The 24,823-nt window shown below is 42.7% G+C and overlaps 1 protein-coding gene across 15 annotated transcripts in view; it reads right to left on the reverse strand.

Annotated features, from left to right (window-relative positions):
* LOC144379120 (cytidine monophosphate-N-acetylneuraminic acid hydroxylase-like) overlaps positions 1–24,823 on the reverse strand; it is a 71,541-nt gene that overhangs the window by 31,261 nt on the left and 15,457 nt on the right. For 2 of the 15 annotated variants that reach the window (XR_013441457.1, XR_013441451.1), the window contains exon 1: positions 4,689–4,845. The exons of the other annotated variants lie outside the window; for them this stretch is intronic. The gene's annotated coding sequence lies outside the window, so the exon portion shown is untranslated. Of the gene's footprint in view, positions 1–4,688; positions 4,846–24,823 lie in introns of those variants that run through there. 15 annotated transcript variants of the gene reach the window in all.

A 24,823-nucleotide genomic window follows, 5' to 3' on the forward strand; every position in this document is an offset into this window, starting at 1 on the left:
GAACAGAATTTCTTGAACTGACTCCCTGATCTGATGCATAAAACAAGGAACCACCCAGCATTTGAATGAGAGAAGTGTTTCTCAGGTCTGAGAACTTTCTCACCCCCTCCTCATTCATGCTTTAAAGACTGTGGCACTGGCCAGTATCTTCTTTCTTTATGAGGACTGTTCCATTTCTAGTTCCCAAACTACCAAGAACCTAATTATTAGAACTTAATTACGTGAACATGGAGAGGCAGGATTTTTTTTTTTTTCCTCATTTCCATGGAGTAAATATGGTCAGTGTAAGAGTGAATATAATTTCCAGGATCAGAAACTAAATGTAAAATTATGAGAAAAAAAGTAAGCCCAATGCAATGTATCCTTCCAGAGCTAAACTCAATAAAGAATAGATGATATTGACTAATACTTAATGAGCACCACGTGTAAGGAATGTGGATCTACTGTTCAGATGGGCAGGTTTTGCGTCCGGGTTATACATCCAGGGGTTAGAACCTATGATGCACAAAAGGCATCTCTAGCCACTCATCTTCCTGGTGATCTTGCTAAGTAGTGAGAAAACATTAAGAAGAATATAATAACTGTGTGGGGCTGATCAAGCATCAGCAATTTTGAAGGTCAATAATAAATATAAAGAAAATGATTTTTCTTAGGATATTTATTTCGGGGAAGCTACAATAAACAAACAATATATAATCAAGGAGTTGCTAGAATTAGACTCGTTGCAGAGATAAATGTGTTATCCCCTATCATTCCAGCAATTTCAATCTTACATTTGTCTGGTGGGAAATACTTGACCCAATGTCTTCCAGTTTGGAAATTAAGAGAATGCTTTCATAGGAATGAGGGGAAGTGGCAGATTTTATTTTCCAAAGATGACCACAACTTCCCACAGGCTATTCTTACAGTGTGCCTGATTTCCTCCCACTGGGCTGTGTGGTGTCTGTGTTCCTCCCCTCCCATGTGGGCGGGAGCCTGTGACTGCCCCACGCAACAGACTGTGAGGGAAGTGACACTACATGGCTTCTGAAGCTTGGTGTAAAATCCACAGCTTCTACCTGGCCTTCTCTTGTGGGCCTGTCCTTGGAAGCCAGTCCCCACGTTACGAGGGACCTGGGCCACATGAAGGAACCACACGGAGGTGTGTGGCAATCCAGCTAAGGGCTAAGCCTCCATCGTTCCCAGACATGTGAAGGAGCAAGCTTTCCAATGCTTCCATCCCCAGCTGTGCCAGTCTCCCAGCTGAGGCTCCAGACAGCACGTGGCAGAAACAAGCTGTCCCCGGTGTGCCCTGTCTGAGAATGCCTGACCCACAGACTCTGTGAACATAATAAATGATTGCTTTCTTTACTGAAAAAAAAATTGCTCAAGTGATGCTTAAATTAAGTTTCCCATTAGTATAAAATGAGAGCATTACAAATATTGTCATGCTTGGGGGGTCAGACACACAGAGCCCTAATATCAACAGTACTAACACAGCGCGACATGGGCTCTATTACAGGAAAGTAACGGAGCACATGGAATGCCCCAAACTCTCATTTCCCCACAGCATGAGCCAGGCATAGATGGTCTACATACACCAAGGCCAAAGTCAGCAGAGGATGGCCAGCCTCGTACAGTAATCTGGATGCACAAGCGAAAGGACGTGACCTCACACCACACTACACATCTAGGCTGTTACAAACTTATGTTGGCCTATGGAATACTTTGGTTCTCTGCGTCATGAGAAATGAAAGATGGGATCTCTCGGCCCAGAGAGGAGAGTGGGGAAAATGCACAGGGAGGGCCCACGTCTACAACGAAGGTCAAAGTCTGCATACAGAGGGCCCTGGAACAATCTAGGAGAGCCTCTGCACACCCGGAGTGCTAACATGAGCCAGAAGCCTTGCTGCCCCTCTGCAGACTAGCTCAGGCCAGCTCAGCCTGGCAGAAGGAGAGAGGTGCCTAGCCCGTCCAGATTTGCCTCCCAACAGATACCAAGAGAAGAAAGTGAAAATCTTCCCTAACCTTCTCTTCTGCCCTCCTCCCATCAAAACAAATTGTCATTTTCACCCTTCAGATGGACAGAATTTTAAAGATGAGTATTATGCAGTGTTGGTGAGCACACTGGGAAAGGTCTATGCTCATAATCACAGGAGTATAAACTGGTAGCTTGGCAGGGAAATTTGTCAGCATCTATTAAATCAAAATATAAATATCCTCTGACTCAGCAACTCTACTCCTATATAAGTTTTTTAAAAACATACTTTAGCACTGGTACAAAAAGATGTCTATTGCAACAAAATACCAACAGAGGAATAAACAATTTTATGGCACATTCTTCCATGAAATACTACACAGCAGTTATGAATAAAGTAGATTTATAGGTACCAATAGAAATAGGACTCTACAACACACTTTTGTCCATTTACAATTTTTTGGAATGTGTAAAAAATGCCTACTTATAATTACCTTGGTTTAAAATTAACATCACATTTCTTAATGCTACAAAATTGCTACACTGTTGCTAATAGCAACACCAGCAGGTGAAGCCTGGAATAGACCAATTACATCTGAATCCCCTGAGCATCTTAGAATCTAGTATATCATAGTCACTCAGAACTGTTTAACAAATTAATAAAACAGGCCAGCAGCTCTGAGGCTCCTTCTGGCTCTTCTTTGATTCTAACTGGGGAAAAACAGAAAAACTGTCTTTTTTGATAAAATGGTCCTGACGATACCTACCTCAGAGAGCTGCTGTGATAAATAAAGCTATCCAAAATCTAACAACTGTTTTTTTTTTTTTTTTTTGGTCTTCACTGGATAAAAATGACTTTTCTGCCAAGTTCAGAGTCACTGTGGACGTTTCAGAGAGGCTTTTTTCAATGAGTGTGGAGGGAGAGGGGAGAGGCGTGAAGGAGGGTGCAGGAGGAAGGGTCAAACATTAAAAATACTATTATAGATGAGGAAGGAGAGGGAGCTGACATCAAGGGCCAAACCTGAATGTGACGCATGTTAAAGCAATGTCGAGAGTTAGGAAAAGCGTTCTGCTTGTTGAAAGCTTTAGGCATTTAATCCTCACCACCAGGGAGTGGCCCCCACAGAAGTCCCGTTCCAGTTCTCTCAGCTCATTGTCATTTCTTGATGGTAACTGATGCGAAACTAGACTGCAGGCTTTTAAAACTTACTGGAGCAGAGAGAGTGTGTAAAGCGAGTTATTAGTTTCCTAGGGCTGCGGAAACAAGTTCTCACAAACCAGGTGGCTTAAAATCACAGAAATGATGTATCCCCTCACAATTCTAGAAGCCAGTTGGGGAGTCTAACAAGAGATCTGCCCCCCAAAAGCAATCCCAGTGGGTAAAACCATCAATTTAAGAATGAATGTAGACATAAACTGGTTTCGCTCCTCAATTCCCCACTTCTCCCATCTCAACCCCAGCTCCAGAAAATAGGCAAGAAAATTACTAGCTCAAATTTTAGTGCTAATAAGTAGGAGAAAGAAAAAAATAGAAGCTAGCCTTCATGAGTGTTTTCAGTCTGAATTCACACCAGCTGGGGGAACTGGGCAAACCTCTTGGGGATCATTTAGTTGAGAGCAACCCCAGACTAGCAGCTCCCATAAACCTGGAAGAAGCAAATGCTGATCCCGTCTGGAGGGTTCCACCTCTAACTCAGCTAATGATAATTTCTGCAGGCAAAGTTCCAAAGCATCAAGCAATTGATAGTGCTCAATTATTAAAGCCTCATAAGAAAGGACCAGCAAAAAAAGAAAAAAAAAAAAAAAAAAAAGACTGCATGACAAGGTCCACAGTGTTACAGTTAACCCAATTCTATGTGCCTGAGGCCTGAAATACATGTGTTTACATACTTATACATATGCAATGTATGTATAAAGGAGTTATCAAGCAAATTCTAAGCAGAGAACACTGATATAGCCATATTAAAAATAAAGAGAGCATGTTTTAAGCAACAAACATTGTCAAAGAGAGGCATTTCATAAAGATAAAAGGATCAATTCATCAGAAACCATCACAATTTTATTTTTTTTAAGATTTTATTTTTATTTATTTGAGAGAGAGCGAGCGAACAAGCCGGAGACAGACCATGAGCTGGGGTGGGGACAGAGGGAGAAAGAGGGGAAGACTCCCCATTGAGCAGGGAGCCCTAACCGGGGCTCAATCCCAGGACCCTGGGATCACGACCTGAGCCCTGAGCTGAAAACACACGCTTAACCGACTGAGCCACCCAGGCGCCCCAGAAACTATCATAATTTTAAATTTACATACACTAATAACAGCCTCAAGACACACTATACAAAACTATGAGGAGTCGCAGGCGAATTCAAAATCACAGTAGATTTTTAAACAGTCGTCTCAGTAACTGATAGAAGCAGCGGATAAAACGTGTTTGAATTCGTCTCCGGAGGGCGCAGTCGCAGCAGGTCCGCCAACAGGAGGCCTTCTCCTCCGGGGGAACCACGGGAGGGCTTCTGGAGGCGAGGGGCCCCCACGCTCCCCCCGGAGGAGCAGGCGCCGCACAGGGAGGCTGCGGACCCAGGGGCGCGAGGGAAAGGCACCAGAGTCAGGGAACAGGAAACAGCATCCACCCGAGGAGACAGGCTGGGGACCGCGGGGGAAAGGGAGGCCCCTGCCCGCGCAGCCCGGGCGTGAGGATGGAGAGCTCGGGAAGGCTCCTCCCTGTCCCATTACCTCGGAAAGGCTCCTCCCCGCCGCGTCACACACCGTAGCCGACCTGGAGATACCTGCGACCTCGCCTGCCACCCCCTCGCCGAGGCCGGCCATCCCCGGCTGGGCTCGAGCGGCGCGCGCGGAGGAGGGCGCGCTGCTCCGTGGCTCTCGCCGCCCCGCCCGCAGGCGCCGCGCTAGCCCCCCGCGCGCTCGGCCCCCGCGCGCCCTCGCCCCCCGCGCGCCCTCGCCGCCCGCGCGCCCTCGCCGCCCCCGCGCGCCCTCGGCCCCCGCGCGCCCTCGCCGCCCCCCGCGCCCTCGCCTCCCGCGCGCGCTCGCTCCCCACGCGCCCTCGCCGCCCCACGCGCACTCGACCCCCGCGCGCCCTCGCCCCCCCGCGCGCCCTCGCCGCCCCGCGCGCCCTCATCTCCCGCGCGCCCTCGCCCCCCGCGCTCGGCCCCCACTCGGCCCCACTTGGCCCCTGACAGAGGGCAGTACCTTCCCCCGGCCCTAAGTGGCCTTAGAGAGAATGTTGTATTGAGTTGTGTCCCGCTTCCAGACTAACTTGAGCCATTGTCAGAGAAATAGTAGCCCCCAAAGGTACGAAAAAATGTTGGGACGTGTCAAGAGAAAAAAAATTAGTAATGATGAAGACGGTTTGAATACCACAACGACCACACCTGACCTAATGAAGATTCTACACACGCGCGCGCGCGCACACACACACAAATGGTCAATGGGCGCATGAAAAAGTGCCCAACATTATCATTAGGCATCAAAGAAATGTAAATTAAAACCAAAAATGAGTAGGAAACAAAAGCATTAAGAATGACTTCATGTATTTCTACTTCTGGTCAAGGTGGAATAACAGGGGCCAAAGTTACCCTCCTGTTTGAAATAACAACAACAACAACAAAAGGACATAGATATAAGCATCATATATAACATACCACTCAACAACTGCAGAATTATTTTCCTGCACACATGTAAGAGTTATAATAACTGATCATACACAGGCTTCATCTCCACAAATTTCCAAGGAATAATATCATACAGAGTTACAAAATTGCATATATCATAATGCAACTAAGCTCAGAATCAAAAACAAAATGATAACTAGTAAAATTCATGGTTGGAAAGTAAGAGACATTTTAATATAATATATTGGTCAAAAATAAATCATAATAGATCAGAAATTATTTAGAACTAAATACTAATAAAAACATACATATCAAACTTGAGGGATTCATTTGAAGCAGGATGTAGAGGGAAACACTGACATTAGAAAAAAAGTCTGAAATTTAATGAGCTAAAAATTGTGTCCAAGTACTTAGAAAAAGAACTGCAAAATAAAGAAAAAGGAAATAATAAAGAGTGGAATTTTATAAGCTAGAAAATATACAATAGAGATCTATTCAAAATAATCTACTTAAAAGTTCTTTGAAGGGCGCCTGGGTGGCTCAGTCGTTAAGCGTCTGCCTTCGGCTCAGGTCATGATCCCGGGGTCCCGGCATCGAGTCCCACATCGGGCTCCCTGCTCGGCGGGAAGCCTGCTTCTCCCTCTCCCACTCGCCCTGCTTGTGTTCCCTCTCTTGCTGTGTCTCTCTCTGTCAAATAAATAAAGTCTTTAAAAAAAAAAAAAAAACCTCCTTTGCTGGAACATTTCATAAGGAAGCTCCAGACTGAACTTTTAATAGCCCATCAAGGCCAGAAGCCAAGCCAAATCCTTGCCGTCAGACTTGACCTACAATACCCATAGATTTGGGTGAATTCCTCCTCTCTTCTCAAGGTCCCCAAAATATCCTGAGGTTCCTGAGCCTGCCAAGAAGTGACCTTCCTTGCTCACCTGGTAAGGTTGCTGGGAACCCTGTAAATAAGGTACCAGGCTGATTTTTTCCAAGGGGCTTTATTAGCTCCATAAAGCCAACCTCAGTTCCTTAAAGCTGCCTGGTCATATCTGAGTCTTTGCCTCTCAAAGATGACATTTCAGTCAAAGCCTTGGTAATATAACCATTATTTCCAATTGTGTCCTATTCCAAGCAGAAGAGATTTTTATTGAACTTATGGAAATGACTATAATTGCCGTGAAAATAAAAACACTCACTGAGAGTTTCCAAATTCTGGAGGGACCGGGTAGGGAGAAAAAGACAAATGCTTCATATTTGTTTATAAAGAAATATTTTACCAAATTTCTGTAAGTTGTAGATACCTTAAGAGAAAAAATTTTCCTAAATCTGGGAGAACAAACATTAGGGAATGGAATGTTTCAAACAAGAGTCATAACAACTACTATCATCTTCCTCAATCCATTCAGTCCTGTGTTAATTCTTGTTCTGTTGGAATCCAGATTTCCCACCCGTTCTGGGAGTTCTTACTAGTACTGGGAGTTTAGTTTTATAATATTAAGGGTATCAGAAACCTGTATTTGTCAAAAGTTCTTTCCATGAATCTCCTTGAAGAAGAAAGACATTTGCAAGAGTGTCAGAGTAAAACAACAACCCTAAATGACAAAGACTCAAAAATAGCCAATGCTTAAAGATCTGATGAGAGTTCATTACAATGCAATTGACAAGGAAATTGGGTTATTCTGTGACACACAACAAACAGTTCCCTACTAGAAATACAAGCGATAACATTATGCCAGGACATATCAAAACTTTAGGAACTTCATACAATTTCTGGAATAGTTGTATTAACAGCATTCCCTCATACACTATAACCTAAGAAGGCTTATTATCACTTACCTGACAATGCTTCTCTTGTAATTGAACATACCAAATAAAGAGTCTAATTAGTCAAAAAGACTTCATATAGAATTTGAATTTGGGGAAGTCTGTCAAAAATATCAGAAGGTTTTAAAAGCACATGCCTGAAGAGGATCACAGATCATTATAAAGCTGAATAATTATCTACTGAACTGAAGTGACAACAAAAGATTCTAAAGGCAAATACAGACATAGTTGTTAGCAAAATTTGCTCTTATAAGAACATTCCGTTTTCTTAAGTAATCAAAGACCTGATAAAGACAAAACATAGAGACTGTTTTTCTATGCAGACTACATTAAATTTCTTACTAAGAACACACCAATAATGTAAGAAAACTTGATCACTTTAACAGAGAGAAAAACCAAATTCCATCTTGCACCAGTGTATTGTGGTATTAAAACTCACGCATTCCACTCTTAGCCCTGACCACACAAAATTCCTTCCCCAAGATTCCTTTTTCACAGACTTTCTACAGCTTTCTTTTTTTACATTCGGATTTTGTCTATGTTTTTCCTCCTTAAACAACCAACCTCACTTTAGGACAAAACTAGTTTTTTTTCCCTCAACAAAAAAATGCATCTCCATTCCTCATCCCTTTTCTCACCAAAAACACACATCTCATTCTCTCTGCATACAGACATGGTTCCCTTATTATTTCTAGTCGTTTCATCATATTTATTAGAATTCTTAACCCTTAGAAGCCTTAATTTCTAGTGAAAACTAAGAAGTAAACAATTATAAATTATTACACCAGCATTCTTTATGTAAAATTTATGAATACATTTAATAATTTTTAGAAACATATGCCTCCGCATAGCAGATTTCTCAGCATGGCACAAAACATGTTTACTAACATACCCAAAATCTTTAGTTTCTCTCTAACAGAAAGTCAAAAGTAGATACACCTATGGTTAATCATTAATGTTTCCGTATTTTATCTTACTTGGAAATGATCTAGATATTTAATGCTATCCATCATGTAATTTAACTTAGCAAAACTAAGGTTTTAAGTTACCCTCCAAAAAATTGGGGGAAACTATTAAGTAGACATAAATATTATTGAAAAGTTCATTTATAAACCTTTATCTGACATTTAATTAATTCACTTGCTCTTAATAATGTTTAGATAATTCATGAAAATTTCATGAGACATTAACCATCATCTCTGAGTTCTCTTTCTTGCTGACAAATTCTAGAACAGGGATAATGAGTTTATTTGACTTTTAGTAAACCTGAGTAGAATATATGTATTATATTTAATGCTGACAACTTTAAAGACATACCAGTTTTAATTAAACCATCTTCAATTTGTTTTGGGTTTTTCTTTCCCTTTTGGCTTTTTTTTTTTTTTTTTTTGAGGACCCGCCCTGCTACGGAAGACCTCCCCCTGCCTGGGAGGCCAGCACTTCCTGCTGGAGAAGCACTGTCACTAGATCCCCGCGCTCTGTCCCCTGGGTTCTGAGCTTGGCTGCCAGCCAGAGCCTGCTCCTGGCCTTTCCCACCTGCCTGATGGAGCCAGGGAGACCCAGGCTTCTGCTACCCCCCAGCCCCCTGCAGCAGCTGACCTTGCTCTGGGAAGAGCCCACGCTGGTGCTCTTCCACACTCATGGCCGGATGTCCTGAAAACCAGGCCAGACCCGGCCATGGAATGACCGCCAACCACAGCTGCCCTTGGACACCCTTTCTTGACACATACACATGTTAATCTCACATGGGACCATCCCATCTCCACTGGGGAGGGCAGACACCCTGTCAGCCCTCTTTCTACCCTCCCCTACCCCAGCCCACGCTTCCATCCCCATGTAACCCATTTGAACAAACTATTGTACCATTTCTGTCTTTCCTCCATGCTCACCCAACCATCACAACCAGTGCCAACTCAATCGCATATATATATTCATACAGTGGGGGTTTTAGTCAATTTCACAGGGTCTTGTTTAAACCTGCTCAGTTGACCCCTCACGAAAGCTAACTTGGATTGCACTAATGCATCTTTTTACCTGCTGCCTAATATTCACTGCTATGAAAATTCCATAATTTATTCACCCATCTTGTTAATCAGTAGTTTTTTTACAACTACGAACCATACTTGCAATAAACATCACTGAAGATATACTTTTATGTACTATGTTTTCATTTCTTAAAGACCGAGTCTAAGACGAGGGGTTTCATTTCTTAAAGACCGAGTCTAAGACGAGGGGCTGATTGGCTAAAGGGTACATGCATTTAACAGTGACCAGCCCGTTTTCTAAAAAAAGCTGTAACCACTCATATTCCCACCAGCAATACCCACATTCTGCTTGCTCATCAGCAGTAGATATTTTCACTTTCTTTCCAGTCTGAAAAGAATAAAGAGATACCTAATTGTAAGTCACTTCAATTTGTATTTCTCTATTATTGAGTTTCCGAATCTTTTCCTGTGGGTGCTGAACACAGAGATCTGCTCTTCTACAAACTGCCTTTCTGCATTTTTCACTCATTTTTTTTCTTCTGGGCTCTTCTTTCTTCTCGTCAAGTTGGAAGAGCCATTAAATGTATATGATATACATAGGCTCTCTCTTTCCTGTACCGTAAACAGTATTTTCCAGTTCTGTTCTTTGTTGACTGACTCCGCTTACTAGATCTTTGCATACAAAGGTTCCCTAGTCAAACGCAGTCAGACAGGTCTCTCACTTAGAGCTTCAGAGTTTCCAGCTTCCTGTTCCTAGGATGTCCTCCTACATTTTCTTGAGAGAGTTTTACATCTGTACCTTTATATTAAATATTGAATTCACCTAGAATTTATTTGTATGTGTAAGTTAAGGGTCCAATATCTTTTTCTTCCAGACAGTTGGACATTCCAGCACCACTGACTCAATAATTCATTCTTCCCATTGAAATACTGCCCAGGTCAGCTATTAAATTGCCTTTTATCTCAAGATCTATTTGTGTTCTGGTCCACTAATCTGTTTATTCCTGTACTAATACCATATTGATTGGATAATGGTAGCACCATAGTATCTGCTGAGATTTAGTCAGAAAAATGCGTGCTCAAGTATTACTCTTATTTTCACAGTTTTTAAAAAAAAAATACTTTATTTGAGAGAGAGAGAGAGCACAAGTAGGGGGAGGAGCAGAGGAAGAGGGAGAAGGAGACACCCCGCTGAGCAGGGAGTCCTACCCGGGGCTTGATCTCAGGACCCTGAGATCATGACCTGAGCCAAAGGCAGACACTTAACCAACTAAGCCACCCCGGCACCCCTATTTTTCATGCTTAAAACTATTCCTCAGCATTTATTCTCCTAAAAAAGCTGAGATGTCATCCAATTTAAAAAAAAAAAAAACCTAAAGGATCCTAAGTGCAAATTAATTCATTTGTTAATTTTCAGAGCAGGAGATCTCTTAGTTCAGAACTTGCTTTACAGTCTTCAATAAGACCTTCTAGTCTTCACAAAGGCTTTGTGCCTTTATTAAATTTTTTCCCACGGTTTGTGGGTTTCGCGTTATCATGAATGGAAAATTTTCTTTTTATATCACTAAGTACTTATTCCACTATAGAAGATTTTTCTGTATTTCACAATATCCAGCCACCTGATCAAAATTTTTTATTCTATTTTTAAATCTCTTGGATTTTCTAGAAACATAATCCCATTGCAAAGTTTTCTCTCTTCCTTTCCAATCTTTGTAATTCCATTTCCTCGTTTTCCTGCACGTATTAACACCACAAAGAATAACGATGGTGATAGCAGACACCCATCTGGTACCTGATTTTAACTGACAATATTTTTAGAGCTGCTATTTAGCAAAGCTTTGTCACTGAGTTTAGTAAGTAAGTTTTAATATACTTAGCAACCACTTATTCTTGGTTCTGAGACCCGCACTCCCCGACCAAGTCAATGTCCTTCCCACATGTTCCCCAATGTCCTTCTTAAAGCACAGCCCATGTGCATCATACACACGCATGTACGACTCGCCGTCTTGGGGCTCCTCTGCCCCGCCTGACTGGAATGCTCCCCTGGAGGTTTCAGTGCCTGAGCAAGCTGGGGATCGCTCTTTTAATCAGAATTCATTGAGCTGAAAAGCAGCATCACAAAATCAGGAGCTGCCACGATGCCCTGAAATCAGAAGCTTGTTAAACCCACCTGGCGTGAGGAGCAAAGATCCATCAGGAGTGAAACAAGTGTAGGTTGAAAGACTTCATGCCGTCATCATGAAACATCTGGTAACTTCTCCCCTCTCCCGCAGCCCCTCTCCCAGACACAGCATTTTCAAGGCATTGGGAGTCGCAGGTCTTCTGGATGCTGTGTGCCCTCAGGTTCCTGTCCCAGCTCAGAGCGGCAACGTGCTGACCCAAGGGTCCCACGTTATTCCTTTTATTTATATTCCTATCCCTGGACATACCTTTTATGTTCATTAAAAATGGAGATCTTTTGTCCTTTACTGACATCCCATGGGATGGCCACGTCCTCCACAGAGGCAGAGGCATTAAATTCCCATCGGTAGCCCAACAAATATCATACACATCTTCTAAGTGGCCCCCCAGGATTGATAACAGTCCAATTCTCTTCATTCAGCTGAGCCTCATCCTCGTCCTGAAAAGCAATCTATTTTGGCACCTTGTTATCATTTACTGTCCACAATAGACTGAGAGCACCATCTCCTCCTGATGCTAAAATTTCCCCAATTGGAGAAAAACGCATGATCCTGACAGCTTTGGTATGATGAGCCTTAGTGGACAAAAATTCAACAATTCCATCGGGTTCTTTTTCTGCCTTCCAGATCCTAACAGTGATGTTCACGCCTGCAGACACCAGTCTGTGGATCCTCCCGGCTGTGCCATGCTGGATGTCCAGGCTGGACACGGGCTCCTTCTTATGCCAGGCTATTTACAAATAATGACTTTCATCCTCCCCAGTCTTGGAGCAAAAAAAAAAAAAAAAAATTCCCTCGGGCATCGTTCTTTTCCCTAAGACAGGAAAGCTGCAGGGATGCACCTGAGTTTTTATTTATTAAAGATTAATCCTAGCTTATGTAAACTTGAAACTTACTTGGGTTCATTTCTATTATATTTTTGCAAATTTAATTTATATAAGCACCTTATTTTCTTTAAGCCAATTCAATGGAGCTCTTTTAGAAATTAATTTTACCAATACTATCGGGAGATAGAAAAAAACACTCTCTTCAACAAATGATGTTGGGAAAACTGGACAGCAACATGCAAAAGAATGAAACTGAACCACTTTCTTACAACATACACAAAAATAAACTCAAAATGGATTAAGGATCTAAATGTGAGACCTGAAATCATAAAAATCCTAGAAGAGAACACAGGCAGTAATTTCTCTGACATCAGCTTTAGCAACATTTTTCTAGAGATGTCTCCTGAGGCAAGAGAAATAAAAACAAAAACAAACTATTAGGACCATAACAAAATAAAAATCTTCTGCACAGCCAGGGAAACAATCAACAAGACTAAAAGACAACCTACAGAATGGGAGGAGATATTTGCAAATGACATATCTGATAAAGGGATAGTGTCCAAAATATATAAAGAACTTATACAAACCAACATCCAAAAAACAATCCGATTAAAATGGGCAGAAGAAATAACCAGACATTTCTCCAAAGGAGACATACAAATGGCCAACAGACACATGAAAAGATGTTCAACATCATTCATCATCAGGGAAATGCAAATCAAAACTACAATGAGCTATCATTTCACACCTCTGAGAATGGCTAAAATCAAAAACACAAGAAACAACAAGTGTTGGTGGGAATGTGGAGAAAAAAGAACCCTCGTGCACTGTTGGTGGGAATGCAAACTGGTACAGTCACTCTGGAAAACAGTATGGAGGTTCTTCAAAAAATTAAAAATAGAACTACCCTATGATCCAGCAGTTGCACTACTGGGTAGAGAATACAAAAAGAATACAAAAACGGTAATAAAGAGATATAGGTGCACCCCTGTGTTTATTGCAGCATTATCTACAATAGCCAAATTATGGAAGCAGCCCAAGTGTCCATTGACTGATCACTGAATAAAGAAGAGGTGGTGTACAGTCATTTAAAGAAGAGTTAATACATATTCTTCTCAAGCTGTTCCAAAAAATAGAAATGGAAGCAAAACTTCCAAACTCATTCTACAAGGCCAGCATTACCTTGATTCTAAAACCAAACAAAGACCCCACTAAAAAGGAGAATTACAGGCCAATATCCCTGATGAACATGGATGTAAAAATTCTCAACAAGATACCAGCAAATTGAATTCAATAATACATTAAAAGAATTATTCACCACAATCAAGTGGGATTTATTCCTGGGCTACAGGGCTGGTTCAATATCACAAATCTACCAATGTGATATATATATACCATGTTAATAAAAGAAAGGATAAGAACCCATGATCCTCTCAAACAAGAAAAACAAGCATGTGACAAATACAGCACCCATTCTTCATAAAGAGCCTCAACAAAGTAGGGATAGAGGGAACATAGCTCGACATCATAAAGGCCATATATGAAAGACTCAGAGCTAATATCCTCAATCAGGAAAAACTGAGAGCTTTTCCCCTAAGGTCAGGAGCACAACAGGGATGTCCACTCTCACTATGACTATTTAACATCGTACTGGAAGTCTTAGCCTCAGCAAACAGACAACAAAAAGAAATAAAAGGCATCCAAATCAGCAAGGAAGAAGTCAAACTTTCACTCTTTGTAGATGACATGATACTCTATGTAGAAAACCCAAAAAACTCCACCAAAAAATTGCTAGAACTGATACAGGAATTCATCAAAGTTGCAGGATATAAAATCAATGCACAAAAGTCTGTTGTACTTCTATACACAAACAATGAAGGAGGATAAAGAGAAATTCAAGTGATTGATCCTATTTACAATTGCACCAAAAATAATAAGATACCTAGGAATAAATCTAAACAAAGAGGTAAAAGATCTGTACTCTGAAAACTATAGAACACTTATGAAAGAAATTGAAGAGGACACAAAGAAATGGGAAGAAATTCCAAGCTCATGGATTGGAAGAACAAACATTGTTAAAATGTCTACACTACCCAAAGCAATCTACACATTTAATGTAATCCCTACCAAAATACCCCCAGCATTTTTCACAGAGCTAGAATAAATGGATCCTAAAATTTGTATAGAACCACAAAAGACCCCAAATAGTTAAAGGACTGTTGAAAAAGAAAAGCAAAGCAAGAGGCGTCACGATTCCGGACTTCCAGCTCTATTACAAAGCTGTCATCATCAAGACAGTATGGTACTGGCACAAAAACAGACACATAGATCAATGGAACAGAATAGAGAGCCCAGAAATGGACCCTCAACTCTATGGTCAACTAATCTTCGACAAGGCAGGAAAGAATATCCAATGGAAAAAAAGACAGTCTCTTCAACAAATGGTGTTGAGAAAACTGGACAGCCACATGCAGAAGAATGAAACTGAACCACTTGTTACACCATACACAAAAATAAATTCAAAATGGATGAAAGACCTAAATGTGAAACAGGAAACCATCAAAATCCTAGAGGAGAACATAGGCAGCAACCTCTTTGACCTCAACCATAGCAACTTCCTACTAGACACATCTCCAGAGGCAAGGGGAACAAAAGCAAAAATGAACTATTGGGACCTCATCAAGATAAAAAGCTTCTGCACAGCGAAGGAAACAATCAATGAAACTAAAAAGCAGCCTACAGAATGGGGGAAAATATTTGCAAATGCCATATCTGATAAAGGGATAGTATCTAAAATCTATAAAAAACTTATCAAACTCAACACCCAAAAAATAAATAATCCAGTTTAGAAAGACATGAATAGACATTTTTCCAAAGACATCCAGATGGCCAACAGACACATGAAAAGATGCTTAACATCACTCATCATCAGGAAAACACAAATCAAAACCACAATGAGATACCACTTCATACCTGTCAGAATGGCTAAAATTAACAACACAAGAAACAACAGGTGTTGGCGAGGATGCGAAGAAAGGGGAACCCTCTCGCACTGTTGGTGGGAATGCAAACTATATGGAGAACAGTATGGAGGTTCCTCTAAAAATTAAAAAATTTTTAAAAAGTTCTAAAAATAGAACGGCCCTATGATCCAGCAATAGCACTACAAGGTATTTACTCAAAGGATATAAAAATACAGATTCAGGGGTGCCTGGGTGACTCAGTCAGTTTAGCAACTGCCTTCAGATCAGGTCATGATCTCAGGGTCCTGGGATGGAGTCCCGCATCAGGCTCCCTGCTCTGCAGGAGTCTGCTTCTCCCTCTCCCTCTGCCGTTCCCCCTGCTTGTGCACTCACTCTCTTTCTCTCTCTGTCTCTCTCTCTCTCTCGGTGTCAAATAAATAAATAAAATCTTAAAAAAAAAACACAGATTCAAAGGGGCACATGCACCCCATTGTTTATAGCAGCAATGTCCACAATAGCCAAAATATGGAAAGAACCCAGACGTCCATCAACAGATGAATGGATAAAGAAGATGTGGTATATATGTACAATGGAATACTACTCAGCCATCAAAAAAATGAAATCTTGCCATTTGCAACAACATGGATGGAGCAAAACTGTATTATGCTAAGCAAAATAAATCAGTCAGAGAAAGACAAATACCATATGATTTCAGTCATATGTGGAATTTAGGAAACAAGACAGATGAACATATAGGAAGGGGAGGGAAGAAGACAAAGGGAAGCAAACTGTAAGAGACTCTTCAGATAGAGAACAAACAGGGTTGATGGAGGGAGGTGGGTGGGGGGATGGGCTAGATGGGTGATGGGTATTAAGGAGGGCACTTGTTATGATGAGCACTAAGTGATGAATCACTAAATTCTACTGAAACCAATATTGCATTATAAGTGAACTAACCAGAATTTAAAGAAAATTTTGAGAAAAAATTAAAAATTAAAAAATAAAGAAGTGGTGTGTAAATACACACGCGTGCACACACACACAAATGGAATATTATTCAGCCACAAAAAAGAATGAAATCTTGCCATTTGCAATGACATGGATGGAGCTAGAGAGTATAAGGCTAAGCAAAATAAGTCAGTCAGAGAAAGACAAATACCACATGATCTCTCTCATCTGTGGAATTTAAGAAACAAAACAAATGAGCAAAGGGGGAAAAAGAAGAGAGAGACAAACCAAGAAACAGACTCTTAACTACAGAGAACAAACTGATGGTTATCAGAAGGGAGGCAGGTGGGAGGGATGGGGGAAATAGGTGATGGGGATTAAGGGGTGCACTTGTGATGAGCACCGGGTCATGTATGAAGTGTTGAATCACTATATTGTACACCTGAAACTGATATTACACTGTAATGTTAACTACACCAGAATAAAATAAAATAAATAAAATTAAAAATAAAATTAAATAAATAAATAAAATAAAAAATAAAATAAAATAAATAAAATGAAATGAAATGAAGGAGCCTGGGTGGCTGGAGGCTCTAGAGGAACCTCCAGGTTGTCTAATTATTACAGAATGAAGTGCAGCCAAACCAGGATACCTAGGCGGAGGGCAGGAGAGAGAGACAGAGAAGGAGGAACTGTAGTGGTTTCTCAGTGAGCTTTTTAGATAGTCTCTGAGAGAGGTCAGACTCAGCTCTAGAAGGTTTAGGGTTATTCTAAGGAAGCAAGTTGAGAATCATTTCATTTCTTGGAGACTTCCAAACACCAACTGAAATATGCTTCCTATTCAAATTGCTTGGTTTCCTTTTCTTTGTCCAATTGTGCACGCAAATAAACTAATTTGGGGATCTCAAAAGATGGCCAGAGTGGCCACTGCAACAACAGCTCAGCTGGGTCCAGTAAGACTAAAACTGACATAAAATGGATTCACAACATATAACCCAGCTGGGGCTCCAGGCAGGGGCTCTCTCCAGCAGCGATTTTCCAAAACAAAGACCCTGCTGAGTATTCACCAGACAGAAGAACATAGCTCTCTGTAGTTCAGGCAGACAGACAGACAGAAGCTGTCACCAGAAAGACACCCAAATAAAATTAAGCTGAATCTCAACCAAAAAGAGGGAGGTCTGGAACTGAGAGGACTCACCACTGGAACTCGGAGCCATTGGGGGACTATCAGAGCACAATGGCTCGAATCTATGCAGGCTCCCCGCTGAGCAGGGAGCCCGATGCGGGGCTCGATCCCGGGACCCCGGGAACATGACCCGAGCTGAAGGCAGGTGCTTCACCGACTGAGCCACCCAGGCGCCCCTGGATCTCACTTCTGACACTATTTAGGAAGCAAAACTGGAAAGGAACAAAGGTCTTATTCGGGGTCTCAGAATTGCAATTTGGGGGAACACAGATTCCGGAGTAACCAGAAAAGTGTGCCACTCATGCAGGGAAAGTGAGGGGTTTTTATGAGAAAGGAGGAAGAGGGAATTACAGGCTTTAGATGACGAAGAGAAGAAAAACCCCTGCGGTATTGGTGCTGACCAGCTGGACCGCTTCTGATGACCACCTTCAGGACCAGCGGCCCCATCAAACGGAACCGCCCCCGCTGAGTATGAACTAACTTTACTGTCGTCCTCTGACCCGAATGCGGGCGGCTCCGTTGAAATGTTAGGAGCAAGCGTTTGTCATCAGTTGCTGCTTCCGGCCCAGCTCAGGAGCTCGTTAGTTGGAAAGGAAAACGCAGTCCCTCGCGTGCAGAGGTTTCATACACTCCCACCTCAGTTTGGGGGGCAGGATACCGAAGACCAGAGCGCCCACCAGAAAGAACCTGGAGATCTGCACGGGGGGCCCCCTCGGGCGTTCAGCTGAGCATTCATGGTGTGGGGGGGGGGGAAGAACCCCCTGAAAAGATTGGAGGAAACAGACACCGGCCACTCCCGTAGCCCCGGGGAGTAGTGTGACTCTCTGCATCTGACTCCTCGGAATGTCCTGCATCGTGAGGGCACGTACCCCAAACCTCAGCCCTCAGACAGCACTCCGAAAATGTCTCAGATTCCACGCTAACTCCCAGCCACACAGTCAACCGTGTACCAGGCACTTGGAGCCCTTGCTGACCCTGACCAGCCTAAGACAAAGCCCGATTTAGGAGAAGTGTGGACACCTCTCTGTACCCTTCCACCGCTCACCACTGTGACCACCACTGCCCCGCACCACACACACAAGCTTGCCCATCCCACCCACACTGGCGTCCGGGGTGCTCCTCCTGGCCCGCCATCCCCAAGCTCTGGGACTTTTCCCTCACTGCTCCTTCCTGTCAATCCTGCCTTGCATCCCATTCCTTCGGCCTCAGGCTCTCTGCTTCTCAAAGTGGCTGCCAGCCTTCTCGCAACCCCATCTGTGCCCATGTGCGATACACTACAAAGAAAGACGTTTTACCCCCTGCTGTTCCCCATTTTCCCTCTCCGAAACCCATCCTCCCCCCAGGCACCAGGTCATAGGAATTGGAGTTTCCTGGGATCGGGATCTGTCCACACAGGAGAGGCTATAGTACTAGCAACGAGGAGAGGAAGAGCGAGCGAGCAGGCCTGACCCAAGGACCTCATCCTGCTGTTCCCTGCTCCAGACTTCAAATCAGCTATTTCTCCTAAAAAAAGCTCTGGTTCCTTTTGTTGGAAATAGTGTCTGGAAATAATAGTCGAGGAGCTGCAGACACGGCCACTCTTACAAGACGTTGATGTGCTCACAGTTTGGGATAGTGTAAAGAAGTTTTTGCAAATCATATACAATCCTAAAAGACTTGATTATTTAAGAATGGATTATCTGGATCTCTTCTTCTAATTGCTTACATACCTGTGTCCTTTCTGAGGCCAGGAGTTTGAGAACCGTCACCTCTTCTTCACTGATACCTGGCCCAAAGCTTGGAGCATGCTAGATACTCAGAACAAATTCACCAAATGAGAAAAATCAGGCTTTAGATGCTTAAAAGAAACTACCAAAAATGAGTTTCAGAAATATGAGGAGAAATGACAGCATAATTAGAAGAACTCAATGATTTGAATTAGGTCCAACATTTGCTCGGATGGTTAAGTCCACATATATTTGCATTAAAAAGTACAGACTATTTTAAAAAGAGCACTTCCATGAAAAGATACAAGACTTAATTTCCTACTTCAGGTCATCCTGACTTGAGCTTTTCAACCTAAGACAATTATCCAGTGGAGACAACCGTGGGAAGGCAGGTCTGAGCTCACAGCTGGGAAGTGTGTCCAGTAGGGCTGAAAGTAATGGAGACCCCCCCCCACCCTGTTGTGGAAGGGTGTTGGCAGGGTCGGGCAGGGGTGGCAGGTTGGTTGAGAGAGAGGACTTCTTAGTGGATGGGGAAGCACATGGATGGACCACCCTGTGAGGCTGCAGATCGGCCTCGGACAGTTTGGAGGCTTTCACAGGGGAGGGTAGGACCTGAAGCACAGGCCCTGTTAGGAAGCTGGAGAAGGTGATAGAGGTGGATCTGCTGGTGGGGGGCAGGGAATGGATGGGTGTAAAAATGGGCCTCTCTTCCTCTGTCTCCCCCTGACGTCTGCATCTAAGTTTCCGCTGACCTTGGCTGACGCAGGTCCATCCTGCTCTTGGAGCATCTGCTGGCTTACACTCCCTTCTGTTCCTCTTTCTGGCCAGCAGCCTCTTTCTCCAGGAGCCCTTAACTGGCCATAATGTGGAAAAGACAACAAGGATTTTTGCTTGCTAAGGGGGAAAACCCAACTCTGGTTGCCTCCAGCACAAGGGAGTTGTGAGGAAACCGACAGCTCTGAAAACCAGTAGGCATGTTTCGAGAACCAGCCGTGGAAATTGGCAGGACCCAGGGTAGCTTTAGGGGTGAGATCAGCAGGAGTGAAAGGATCCATTCCTGGCAGGAACGGTCTTGTCCAGGATGTTGCCGTTGGGATCAGCCAGCCATTTGTCAGAATCTCCAAAGAGAGCTTGCTCCACCAAGGTCCTAAGGAAGGGGCTTCTGGAATGGAAGGCAGCCCACTGGATTTCCACTCCCACCAAGACTACATGTGACGGAGAGAAGTGTTTCAAATTGGCGGTGTTGTCACGAAGAGGGAATGAATGAATGCTGGTCAGCCAAGAAAGGGGTTGGGTTTTTGTTTGGTTTGGTTTGGTTTTTTTACTCAAAGACATTACTTCTTATTATTATTTCTCTGAGAAATGAATACATGAACATGAAAACACAGTGCTAATAAATATCATAACCACACTATGTATTACTTCAATCATATGTCAAGAGGTATGTTATTCATAGTGTTTCCAGCTCATACAGCAAAGCTGTAAGTTTGACATGATGGTTTTATCTGTAACTGATGCTCAGGGAGGTCGAAGTGCTAGGTCATAGCTAATTATGGCAGAGGTGGGATCTGAATCCAGGACAACTGACTTCAAACAGACCACCGTCCCATGATGCCTCTGATCCCCCCAATTAGATTGATTTCTCTCTCCTTCAACTTCTAACATCACTTTTGACACCACTTTATTTATCATGTTTTGCAATATTGATCTGGGCATGTTTCTTTCTCACTCATTATGATCATCACAGTTATTTAGTGATCCAAATTTTATGATCATTCTTGAATTTTTAAAGTCAACATTTTGTTTATTAAAAAAAAACTTTTAAATTGAAAGCTTATGTGTTGGTTTGGTTTCTTTTCCTCCCATGAGTTAGCAACTTTAACAACAAAAAGCTCCTCACCCCTGGACTAAGGCCAGGAGGAAAAATTCCTTTATTAAAATCAGCCAACCCTGTTCAGGGGCCCTCTTCCCACCCCCAGGTTCCTTCACAACTTCCCTCAATCCCATCAGAAAAAACCAGTCATCAAAGCCTAGGTGTTTTTCCAACTTATTACCATAATATACACAATATGCAAAATACAAAATTGTATATACCCTGGGCAATGCTAGAAAGAACGATATAGTCAACTTCCATGACCCAAACTCAACAACTCATCTCTACCTCCACTCATATCCTCACACACCCTCACACATCCTCATATACTCTCATACACACTCTTTCACACACTCACACCACCCCCTCACACCCTCACACCCGCTCACACCCCCTCATACACACTTTCACATACACCCACACACAGCTACACCCCCTCACACACACCTTTACAGTTACATTCACACCCCTCACACACTCACACCTACCCTGATGCCCACACACTCTTATACTCCCTCACCCACACACTCATGCACTCTCACACACCCTCACACTCAAACTCTTGCACACACTCACACACCAGCTCACACCTACACTCACACACACTCTCCTCACACACCTACACACTCAAACTCACACATACTATCCTCCCCAGTGGGATGATTCTAAAGCCAACCCCAGACATCATGATTTCATCTTCTCATATTTCAGTATGTATCTCTAAAATATAAGGATTCTAATAAATGTAACTACAAACCCATCACCAAATCTAATACATTTATTAAAAATTCCTTAATATTATCAAATATCCAGTCAGAAGTCAAATTCCCCTAGTCATCTTATGTATATTCTGGAACAAATCAGGATCCAAACCTGGTTCATACATTTCAGCCAAATTTTTTTTTTTTAAGATTTTATTTATTTATTTGACAGAGAGACACAGCGAGAGAGGGAACACAAGCAGGGGGAGTGGGAGAGGGAGAAGTAGGCTTCCCGCAGAGCAGGGAGCCCGATGCGGGGCTCGATCCCAGGACCCTGGGATCATGACCTGAGCTGAAGGCAGACACTTAACGACTGAGCCACCCAGGCGCCCCATTTCAGCCAAATTTTTAAGGAGATACCTATAACTGCCCAAAATAATGAGATTGCTCTATGTGTAACGACATGGAAATACCAAGTGCCAAGATACACTGGTGAATGAACATAACTATATGCATAATATGATCCATTTTTGCCTAAAAATTATGCATTTCTATATACATATAAAGAAATCTGAAAGAATAAGCCATTTGGTACATACCCAAATTTTAGACTCCCGGAAGACAATCAGGTGTTCAGCATAAAGCATACTGTTTGCACAGGGCACCTGGGTGGCTCAGTCGGTTAAGCGACTGCCTTCGGCTCAGGTCATGATCCTGGAGTCCCGGGATCGAGTCCCGCATCGGGCTCCCTGCTCGGCGGGGAGCCTGCTTCTCCCTCTGACCCTCCCCCCTCTCATATGCTCTCTCTCTCTCTCTCTCTCATTCTCGCTCTCTCAAATACATAAATAAATAAAATTTTTTTAAAAAAAGCATACTGTTTGCACAAATGGTTTCAGCACACTGAGCCCCTCTTATCAGTTAATCACGGGCACCCTCCCAAAATCTAGGTTCTCAGTTGCTAGTCCCGGGACAACCTCATAAGCAGGCCTGTCAGAGGATACCATTCCTTCCCACCAAGTTAACTCTTTTCAACACAGCCAGCAAACAATTAGAAGGAGTCAAGTGCACAATAAAAATAAAAATTACATCAGCAGCCTCCAGTCTGTTTTCATGGTGAAAATGGTGAAGCCAGTCAACCGTATCTCTTTTCAGGAAATCACATCTTCCCTCCAGAGACCTGGGGATATAGAGCGGAGCCCTAGTGTCATACTTCCGGCAAGACGGCCCCCTTCTGTGGACAAAGGCACTGCATTTCTTGTCCCTTTCTTCACTTTTCACAGCATCTTCCAAGAAAATTTGGGCCAACCCAAAACAATCCATAGAAAGAGTTTTCCCGGTCACTACAGCAGTTCTCATTCAATTGCTGTCTTTAAGGAAGGGTTTGGATGCCCTGGTCTAAGGTCTTTAAAATGGAGATTTGATTTCGAGCTTCTTGGTCACTCCCACAGTCTTTGATAGTCCTTTCCAAATCACGTGACTTGGACAAAGAAAGAACCGAGCCAAGTGCCTGATCCATCAGCAGGTTCTGCCCAGCCCAGCCCAGGTGGCCATACTTGGGTAACTCTACCCTCACTTTTGGGTAGAGTAACTCTACCCTCACTTTTGGGTAGATAACTTTTGCCCTTTCTTTCTATGTAAAATATCATAATTCATACGTCCAAGCATCTACACTGAAGATATCTTGGACAGTGTTGATTTAGGACATGCTACCTGACGTATGACATAATATGTTTAGATTCAGAGTTCAGCAATTTGAGGATTGTCCAAAGCACTAGACCATCTTGTCTTGTCTGGTCCACATGGAGTTCTTTCATTGTTTGCAATTCAATCTCTACTGAAAAATGATAGAAGTAGAGAGCTTGGAGGTCACTTGCTGCACTTACAAAATCTGAAAACTCAGCTCAGTTCTGGGATTATTTATATGTTTTACTTATAAACCGGAAGGCTTGTATTTCCTTCCTCACAGCCACACCAACTTGTTATAGCCATGAGCCAGATACCTGCCACTTTGGGTTTGGAAATCATTGAAGTTACACATCCTTAAGCATATCCCTACGGAGTGATATAACTCTGAACAACATATAAAATCTGCCTACAAATAAATGATATGTTTGGGGGCTTTCTGTGCTTTTATGATTTCCCCTGAGAGGCAATTTTAGCAAATATGTTGGGCAGTGTTCTTTTTCTCTGTTTTAAAATTTGTTTCAAATTTCAGTGCTTGGATCAAATAATCCACAGTCAAAGACATTTGATTACCTTAAATGGGTATGTGATTTCTACCTATGAATCACTGTGAATTGGCATATCAAAAAATCTTCCATTAAAACCTAGAGGATTTGGGGGCACCTGGGTGGCTCTGTCAGTTAAGCGTCTGCCTTCGGCTCAGGTCATGATCCCAGGGTCCTGGGATCGAGCCCCGTGTTGGGCTCCCTGCTCAGCGGGAAGCCTGCTTCTCCCTCTCCCTCTGCTGCTCCCCCTGCTTGTGCTCTCTTGCTTGTTCTCTCCTTCTCTCTCTCAAATAAATAAATAAAATATTTTTTTAAAAATAAGATTTTTGTCTACTATTTTCTTGACTCATTTTGTGATCAAATGCCTACTGCCTTATGATATCTCTTTATTGTTTATTGACTAATAGTTCACATGTGCTTTGTTAATTTAACACTTCAGGCCTTTGTCTGGTCTCTCAAAGCTCCATAAAAGCAACGACTATATTTTTGGTCACCTCTGCATCGAGCCAAGTGTGGGAAAAGTCACTAGGACCTACTAATCTTTTGCTGAATGGATGAACAGATGAGTGAATGAATAGGTTGTCAGCTCCTGAAGAATGTGCGCTTTCTCTTCCAATGTCTTTACTAGATAAATATTTGTTTTCCCGAAGGACAATCTGAGTGCTCAGGCAAACACCGGAAAGGTGGCTACGCTATGATGCTTCTCCATAATCAAAACTTCACAAGCCATTCATCTCTTAGAGATACACGCCAAGAGATGAAGGAAAAGATTTCATGGCTGGGATTTGCTTCAAAATAATGGCTGGGGAGGGGGAGATGGGGAAACAAGG

This window comes from Halichoerus grypus, chromosome 9, assembly GCF_964656455.1.
Source record: "Halichoerus grypus chromosome 9, mHalGry1.hap1.1, whole genome shotgun sequence".
In the NCBI taxonomy this organism is placed as follows: domain Eukaryota; kingdom Metazoa; phylum Chordata; class Mammalia; order Carnivora; family Phocidae; genus Halichoerus; species Halichoerus grypus.